We start from the raw sequence: 8,659 nt of genomic DNA, 5'->3' as shown, positions 1-8,659 counted from the left end.
GTATTAAATAATCTACAAAATGCCGTAAACGGCGACCTGATAACTTAAAATGCGGCTGAGCTATAGAGAATTGAAAAAAGAGGAAAGAAAAATCCTACCTTTCCTATGTATTTTAAAGGAGAAAACTTCAAAATCAAATATTAAGTACTTAAAATTATATAATTGAGGGCTGAAACTTGGAGGGAATTTTTTTTTTTTCTTCAATATTTACAACAATATTTTGAAGTGGTAGTGAAAAAAAAATATTCGTTCGAAATAAACTACTCCTATAAATATTAAAGATTAAAAAGATGAAAATCCATATAAAATAATTAAATATGTATTTTATGTATAAGTATAATTATATAGAATAAAAATGAAGTTTATGATAAAAATTTAAATAAATAATATTTTATTGCAAAATACTATAGAATTAATGATTTATTTATTGTTATAAAAATTTTTCGAAGAATCGATATTTGTATTTACATTATTTTTTTGTGTATAAAAATTTTTATTGAATATATTAGAAAAAAAAAATGAGTTTAATCTATTGAGTGTGGAAATGAAGAAAAAAAAAATGATAAGACATTTAATTTATCCGTAAAAAATGAGTACACAAGTACTACTGGGAAATACCAAGTAATTAACAAGCTAATTAATATTGGTACTATTGAAAAAAGTATAAAATTTGAAATAAACGAGTTAATAATAGTTGCATATAAATTTAGCAACTTTTTAACTTCACAAATATTAATATTAATTACTATCAGAATTAAAATCACGATGTTTTCTGTCGTTCCTTGAATTGAAATAGAATAAATTGATATATTTTTTAGATATTGTCAAAAATAAAAACCGCCTTATGATCAATGAAAAATATAAATAATTTTAGAAGAAAATTTGAGTATCAATTTTTCGGAAGTGTATTTAAAGTTGATGAATTACGTAAATTAGCGCTTAAAATTAAGGTCGGTTCTGAAGAAATTAATTTCTTGAAATTAGTAAAAAGTTTAGGAGTAATATCAGATAACAAATTATCGTGGTCCGAACAACTAAATAATGTATGTTATAGAAGTATGAGAACGCTTGCTCAATTAAAAATGTATGGTAACATTTATAATTTTCGTGCCAGAAAAAAACTTGTTGCAACTTTAATTTGGCCTATCTTTAATTATTGTGCTGTAGTATATAGTGACATTACTGCACAACAACAGTTGATAGACAAAATCTGCTAGTACTCCCTAATTGTCATAGTACTAAACATGATAAATCGTTTATTGTAAGTCCTATAAGAGCGTGGAACAAACTTCTTAGAGACTGTACAAATCGATATATCTTTAAAGAATTTCGGATGTCATGCTTTAATTATTTTTTGAATTTGATGTGTGATGAATGATACTATTTTCAAATGGAATGATATTATGGTGATGATATATATTATTATAAGCTTAATTTACATTTGTATTTTTATTTATGATCTTATAATTATAATATATACTTTTTGATTTTGAAATAATTGTATCTGTGATGGCCACAAGGAGGAGCCTTGACTCCATGACCAAAAAACAATAAATAAATAAAATAAAAATAAAAAATAAATTTAATGCTATTAATTAGTTTTAAATCTACTTTACATAAATGATGTAATAAAAAGAAATATAATAATAAATAATAAAAAAAAAAAAAAAAAAAAGAACTATTATAATATTTATTGAATAATCATAGTTGCTTTATTTTATAAGAGTTTTTGTTAATTTTTGTCACAAGATATGAATAAAAACAATTTTTATTTACAATGTTTATGTTTATTATATTATAATAAATACTGCTATATTATTTGAATTTAGTGAATAAATAAAAAAATAGTATTAATTTTATGGTTATTATAATTGTAAGTATATGTAATGTAAGTATAAGATCTTTAGAATTTAATATTAAATATAAAACAAAATTAATAAATATTATAGAATCTAATGTACTTAATATATCAGATATCAATCTATGTATATAAAATAAGAATAAAGTTGGTAATAAAAATTAATCATAATGAGTGATTTTTTTATTTGAAATATTTAATAATGACTAATTTAAATAAAAAATAATGGAATGTGAACAAATAAGACTTTTTATAAAATACACTATTTTACTCATAATCTTATTATTTGTACATTGATTTTCATGATGAATATTGAAAAAATGAGTATTATGTATTTAGTTTAAAAAATATAGTAAAATCGAAAATTATAAACAGCCAGCTCTTAATTTCAATATTAAGAGCTTAAATTTTAACTGGTGCCATGTTTTAAAATAACCTTTCAATTTTTCATTGTTAAAAAAAAAAAAAAAAAAAAAAAAATAGACCCTTAATTGAACCCGTCAGCACTCCCGTCAGCTTTTCGGTATATTTTACGCCCGTGATGAGAGTTTTGCTCACGCTTAACGCGTAGGCATCAAACAAATTTTTTCAAATTTTAAGCAAGAAAATATTTTTCATAAATTATTTACTTTATGTATTATAAGAATAATAAAAAAATCAATGACTGATAATTGTAATTTATTTACGATTAATAAATGTAAATTACGTTTATTAATTTAAACTTTAACGAATTCAACCGAATAACTTCGCACACCGCAGACTGCCGAAGGTATACGAGCAGTCATGAGAGTAACCGAACATAGAATTTTTTTACTTACGCCTCTACGCCCGTGATGAGGAAAATGCTCGCATTTTTTGAGGAGCATAAAAAAAAATTTTTTTTATAATTTCTATGACAAGCAAACAAATTTTTTTAAAGCGGAATCTGAAAATAGATAAAACTATTCAAAGATAGAACAAATTTCAACTATTCGTTCCATTTAAAAAAAAAAAAGTTATTCATGTTTAAAATCGAGCGTGAGCAAAATGCTCATAACGGGAGTGCTGACGGGTTAAAACAGTCTAATATATGTACATTTATAAATATTAAATTTAAAAGATATTGTTTGAGACATACGTTAGTAGTCTATCGATAATGGAGTATTATTATAAATTAATATAAGTTATTGATTTTCAGCCAAAGCTAATAACTACAATTGAAAAACAAGTGTTACTGTATTCTACCAAGTTGGTAAAAATTTTGTGAATATAAAATGAAACTTGTATATTAAAGGAAATTTTTTTGGCATACATATTTTATTAAAAAAGAAAAAAAAATTGAGCAATAAAGAAATGATGATAATCTAAATAGTTTGACTAAAGAATTAATTAATTGAATGATTGCGAATATAAATAATAAGAATACAAATAAAATATGTATAATAAATAAAAATAAATCGTAATATATGACTACTAATAAGGCATATATATTATAGAATTAGTTTACAAAGTAGTTGAGACTATAAGAGCTAATTTATACCAATTAAAATCAAATGTAAAAATAAATAATTTGGTAGAAAGTTTAAAAGTAATTAAAGAATAATTTTTAACTTGTTTTATAATAATTGACAAGATCAAGTCAAACTATTAGTAAAAAGATTAAAATAATAAACTCATGCATAATGAATATACCGTAAAAATATTACTTTTATATTAAAGAAAATTTTTTAACAAGCAGATGATATTAAAAAATATGATAAAATAAAATAAGAATCGAATTAAATTGTAAAATATGATAAAAAATAATAAGTATGTTATAAATATAGTTTGTTAATTTGTATGTAATAATTTAAAATAATAAAAATAATGATAAGGAATAAAATTATGTTGGATAATGGTTATTACTTGATCGAGGCAAATCGTTTTTAGTAGTGGGCATGAAGTTAAGTAGGCATTCTCCCTCCATTGACTCGTGAGTATAAAAGATGTTGAATATATAGCATACGACTTTAAGAAAGTTTTCAATTTATTACAGCCGAATGTTATACAAATTATAATTATTTAGTATTTTGATTTTATAAAAATAATAATAATAATATAATACTAAGTCAATATCTCATGTTTGATAATAATTTAATATATAAAGTATAATAGAATGAATACTGTGAAGTAGTTGATAATGCTGGTATATAAATGTAGTTTGGTAACTAAGAGCAGTTGAATTTTGTCATTTATATAGGAAGAAAAAAAAAAAATATTATCTATCTCAGAAAATATGTAGAAGAAAAGAAAAAAAAATGTGTATAATAGAGTTAAAAACTTATTAAAGTCAAAAGATTTTATTTGGTGTAATGGTGAACTCAAGTACTACCGCAGTTTACCGAGTCATTTGAAGTTTTGAAAATATAATAATACTAGGTATTATTTGTTATTTGATTATAAATTAATAAATAAAATGTAAAATATAATAGTTCAAATAAATATGTAAAATTAATAAAAGTGACAGATAAATTTGTAAATTAATTTGAATTGCGACTTTTTAGTATGATTAGATAAGGACAAATAATATCAACAAAATGTTTTTAATAAAAATGCATTAGTCTTGAGTCAATTTTGAAGACAAATTGTATTAAAAAAAAAAAGCCGAAAAATAATAAAAATAAAATAATTTACTTACTATAATTCATAATAAATATAATGCAAACTTTATAAAAAAATAATTACTCTATATTATATTAATTTAATTTTTAATAATAGATTAGTATTCAAAATGGCAGTTAAATTTTGTCGCTTATTTGTGAATATTTAAGATGAGTATGGGAAAAATTTTAATGAATATGAGGACTTAAGGTAAAAAAGAGGGATTAAAATAATATTAATTTAAACAGAGTTTGAATGAATAAATATTTTGACTACGTAAAATAATTTTTATTTATTTGCAAAAAAAAAAAAAAAATGTAGTGGCTAATGTAGTTAATAATTTAGTAAAGTTTAACATTATTAGTTTATTGTTAATATAATTCAGCTCTGTTTGTTGGACATAAAGCACTCAAAGCGGAGTTCAAGTACTACTGTAGTTTACTAAGTCATTTGAAATTTTGTAAATATAATAATAATATTAAATTTTTTTATTAATTAATAAAATGTACGATAAAATAGTTGAATTTGCGATTTAATTTAAATTTTCAACTGTTCTGAATGATTAGCTATGGACAAAAAAATATATTTAATAATTATGAACTTAAGACTTGAGTGAAAATTCCTAAGACAAATTTTATTATAGAGAAATAATAAGTATGAAATAAATGTATTAATTTTTTTGTTTTTACAATGTTTCTGTTTATTATAATATAATTTAAACTGATACATTAATTGAATATAACTGATATATTTAGAAAAAAAAAAAAAAATTTTTTTTCGATCCTATATAATTGAAAATAAGTTTAATGGAAGTTTGATAGAAAAAAAATAATTATTATATGTTATACTAATGTTAAAATATTTATTTACAAGATAAAACATTGATGTTGAAAACGCTGCGAACCAATGTGTGTTGTAGCTGTCATAGTAGAATAATAAAATCTTGATACGACAAGTCGAATGTTGAGTTTAAGTAGAAAATAATATTTTGATTTAAAAATTTACGTGTACATATGATCAGATTACGGTACTTTATTTCGAAGAAAAAAAAAAAAATAAAATAATAATAATTATATTAATGAATTAATTTTTATGTAAGTATATTTTAGTAGAAATACATATGTTTAGTATAATAATATGAGAATGAATCTAGATAAAATTGGGTATTGGAAAAATATTATTATTATCTATTTATGTATCATTAAAGTTTTCTTTTGTCAGATTGTGAAATTGGATGTAAATTAAAATATAAAAATGTTTAAAAAAAAGTATTTACATAAATGTAATATTATTTGTTTTAATATTTTCCAAATAATGTTATGTGATGGTTTGTATATACAATTGTATAAATGTAATACTATTAATATATCAATAAATGTATACGGTACTTGAAATAAAAATTTGTTTTTATTTACAATTTTTATAGAATAAGTTATTTGATATAATCAATAATATTTTTCATTATTATTATAACATGTTTTAAATTCAATTGAAAATAAAAAAAAAATAATTTATTAAATTTATAATTTTTCTACAATAAATGCTAAAAATTAGTTATTTTATATAACCGGTAATATTTATGATTATTATTATTATAATTTATTTTATGTTCAATTAAAAAAAAAATAATAATAATATAAATTTAAAGAAATACATAAATAATATTCATTCAAATAAATAATAATTAATGTACTAAATGTATACGATACTTGAAATAAAATTTTTTAAAAAATGATTTATTAAATTTATTTATTTACAATTTTTATAGAATAAATGATAAGAATAAGTTATTTTATATAATCAATAATATTTTAGATTATTATTATAATATATTTAACATTAAATTAAAAAAAAAATATATAACTAAAGATACTAAGTAGATACATTTAAATAAATAAATAAATAAAAATCAATACATCAATTGTATACGATAGTTAAAAAAATTTTTAAAAAAAATAATTTATTAAATTTATTTATTTATAATTTTTATAGAATAAATGATAAGAATAAGTTATTTTATATAACCGATAATATTTTATATTATTACTCTAATATATTCAACTATTTTTAAATTATTATATGTTTAATTTAAAAAAAGAAAATAATAAACTAAATATTTTTATCAAAATAATAAAATTATATTTAAAAAAAAATAATACTAGAACTATGTGTATATAAATAAATAATTTTATATTGAAAAAATAATCCAAGTACCAACATGTAATTTAGATACAGGGAGCTACCGAACTATCCGCCGCCGCTGACGCGGCTGGCAGTTGGCGCGCAAACACAACGCTTTTAGACGCCGGCTCGTACTAGTATGAAAGAGTAGTCAGCCGAAGCAGTACTAGTAAGCGCTGACGGAGACTGGCTACGGCAAAGATATACAATATCAACGCATCCATACCACGGGTCGATGTCTATGACTGAATGACTCTTTATGTGGTAAATCGCTACGGCGTTTATATAATATTATGTATAACTTAAAAAAGTGTACAAATATGAAACAGAGTATTGATTCACTTGTTTCCGAGCAAGAATAAAATGTCACGTTTACGTGTATATTAAACCCAAGTCGTTTTGATAATAAAATAACTAGCGAGAGTAAAATTGCAAAAGAGAGAGGATGTTTGAAAAATAAAATTATTATTCAATGTTATGAATAAATAATGTAGATTCAAAAATTTTAAAGTGTTGATTTGAAGCAAATGCTTACAAACAGCACCGCTTTAACAACTGGTAGTATTTTTAAAATACTACTATGTATGTATAAAGTGAAAGAGGAGTTATTCTTATGTTTTTAAAATAAAACATATACGAAGCTCCCTGGTTGATCCTGCCAGTAGTCATATGCTTGTCTCAAAGATTAAGCCATGCATGTCTCAGTACATGCCGTATTAAGGTGAAACCGCGAATGGCTCATTAAATCAGTTATGGTTCCTTAGATCGTACCCACATTTACTTGGATAACTGTGGTAATTCTAGAGCTAATACATGCAAACCAGAGTTCCGACCAGAGATGGAAGAAACGCTTTTATTAGATCAAAACCAATCGGTGGCTTGTCCATCGTTACTTTTGGTGACTCTGAATAACTTTCTGCTGATCGTATGGTCTAGTACCGACGACGAATCTTTCAAATGTCTGCCTTATCAACTGTCGATGGTAGGTTCTGCGCCTACCATGGTTGTAACGGGTAACGGGGAATCAGGGTTCGATTCCGGAGAGGGAGCCTGAGAAACGGCTACCACATCCAAGGAAGGCAGCAGGCGCGCAAATTACCCACTCCCGGCACGGGGAGGTAGTGACGAAAAATAACGATACGGGACTCATCCGAGGCCCCGTAATCGGAATGAATACACTTTAAATCCTTTAATGAGGATCCATTGGAGGGCAAGTCTGGTGCCAGCAGCCGCGGTAATTCCAGCTCCAATAGCGTATATTAAAGTTGTTGCGGTTAAAAAGCTCGTAGTTGAATCTGTGTTTCATACTGTTGGTTCATCGCTCGCGGTGTTAACTGACATGTTATGGAACGTCCTACCGGTGGATTTAGCTAAGGTCAAACTTGGCGGTCCAATTTAATCCTATCGCGGTGCTCTTAATTGAGTGTCGAGGTAGGCCGGTACGTTTACTTTGAACAAATTAGAGTGCTTAAAGCAGGCTTATTTCGCCTGAATACTGTGTGCATGGAATAATAGAATAGGACCTCGGTTCTATTTTGTTGGTTTTCGGAATACCGAGGTAATGATTAATAGGGACAGATGGGGGCATTCGTATTGCGACGTTAGAGGTGAAATTCTTGGATCGTCGCAAGACGAACAGAAGCGAAAGCATTTGCCAAAAATGTTTTCATTAATCAAGAACGAAAGTTAGAGGTTCGAAGGCGATCAGATACCGCCCTAGTTCTAACCATAAACGATGCCAGCTAGCGATCCGCCGATGTTCCTCCGATGACTCGGCGGGCAGCTTCCGGGAAACCAAAGCTTTTGGGTTCCGGGGGAAGTATGGTTGCAAAGCTGAAACTTAAAGGAATTGACGGAAGGGCACCACCAGGAGTGGAGCCTGCGGCTTAATTTGACTCAACACGGGAAACCTCACCAGGCCCGGACACCGGAAGGATTGACAGATTGATAGCTCTTTCTTGATTCGGTGGGTGGTGGTGCATGGCCGTTCTTAGTTGGTGG

General features: G+C 25.2%; 1 non-coding gene across 1 annotated transcript in view; it reads left to right on the top strand.

Moving 5' to 3' along the window:
• Window positions 1-7,300: 7,300 nt before the first annotated feature.
• LOC130664311 (small subunit ribosomal RNA) overlaps window positions 7,301-8,659 on the top strand; it is a 1,910-nt gene continuing 551 nt past the window's right edge. Inside the window, exon 1 of the ribosomal RNA XR_008989352.1 lies at window positions 7,301-8,659. This exon is cut by the window's right edge and continues 551 nt beyond it. This is a non-coding gene — a ribosomal RNA (small subunit ribosomal RNA).

Source organism: Microplitis mediator, chromosome 2 (genome assembly GCF_029852145.1).
Source record: "Microplitis mediator isolate UGA2020A chromosome 2, iyMicMedi2.1, whole genome shotgun sequence".
Lineage (NCBI taxonomy): Eukaryota > Metazoa > Arthropoda > Insecta > Hymenoptera > Braconidae > Microplitis > Microplitis mediator.
Note: the sequence above shows the minus strand (reverse complement) of the source record. Positions and strands in the feature narration are given on the sequence as shown.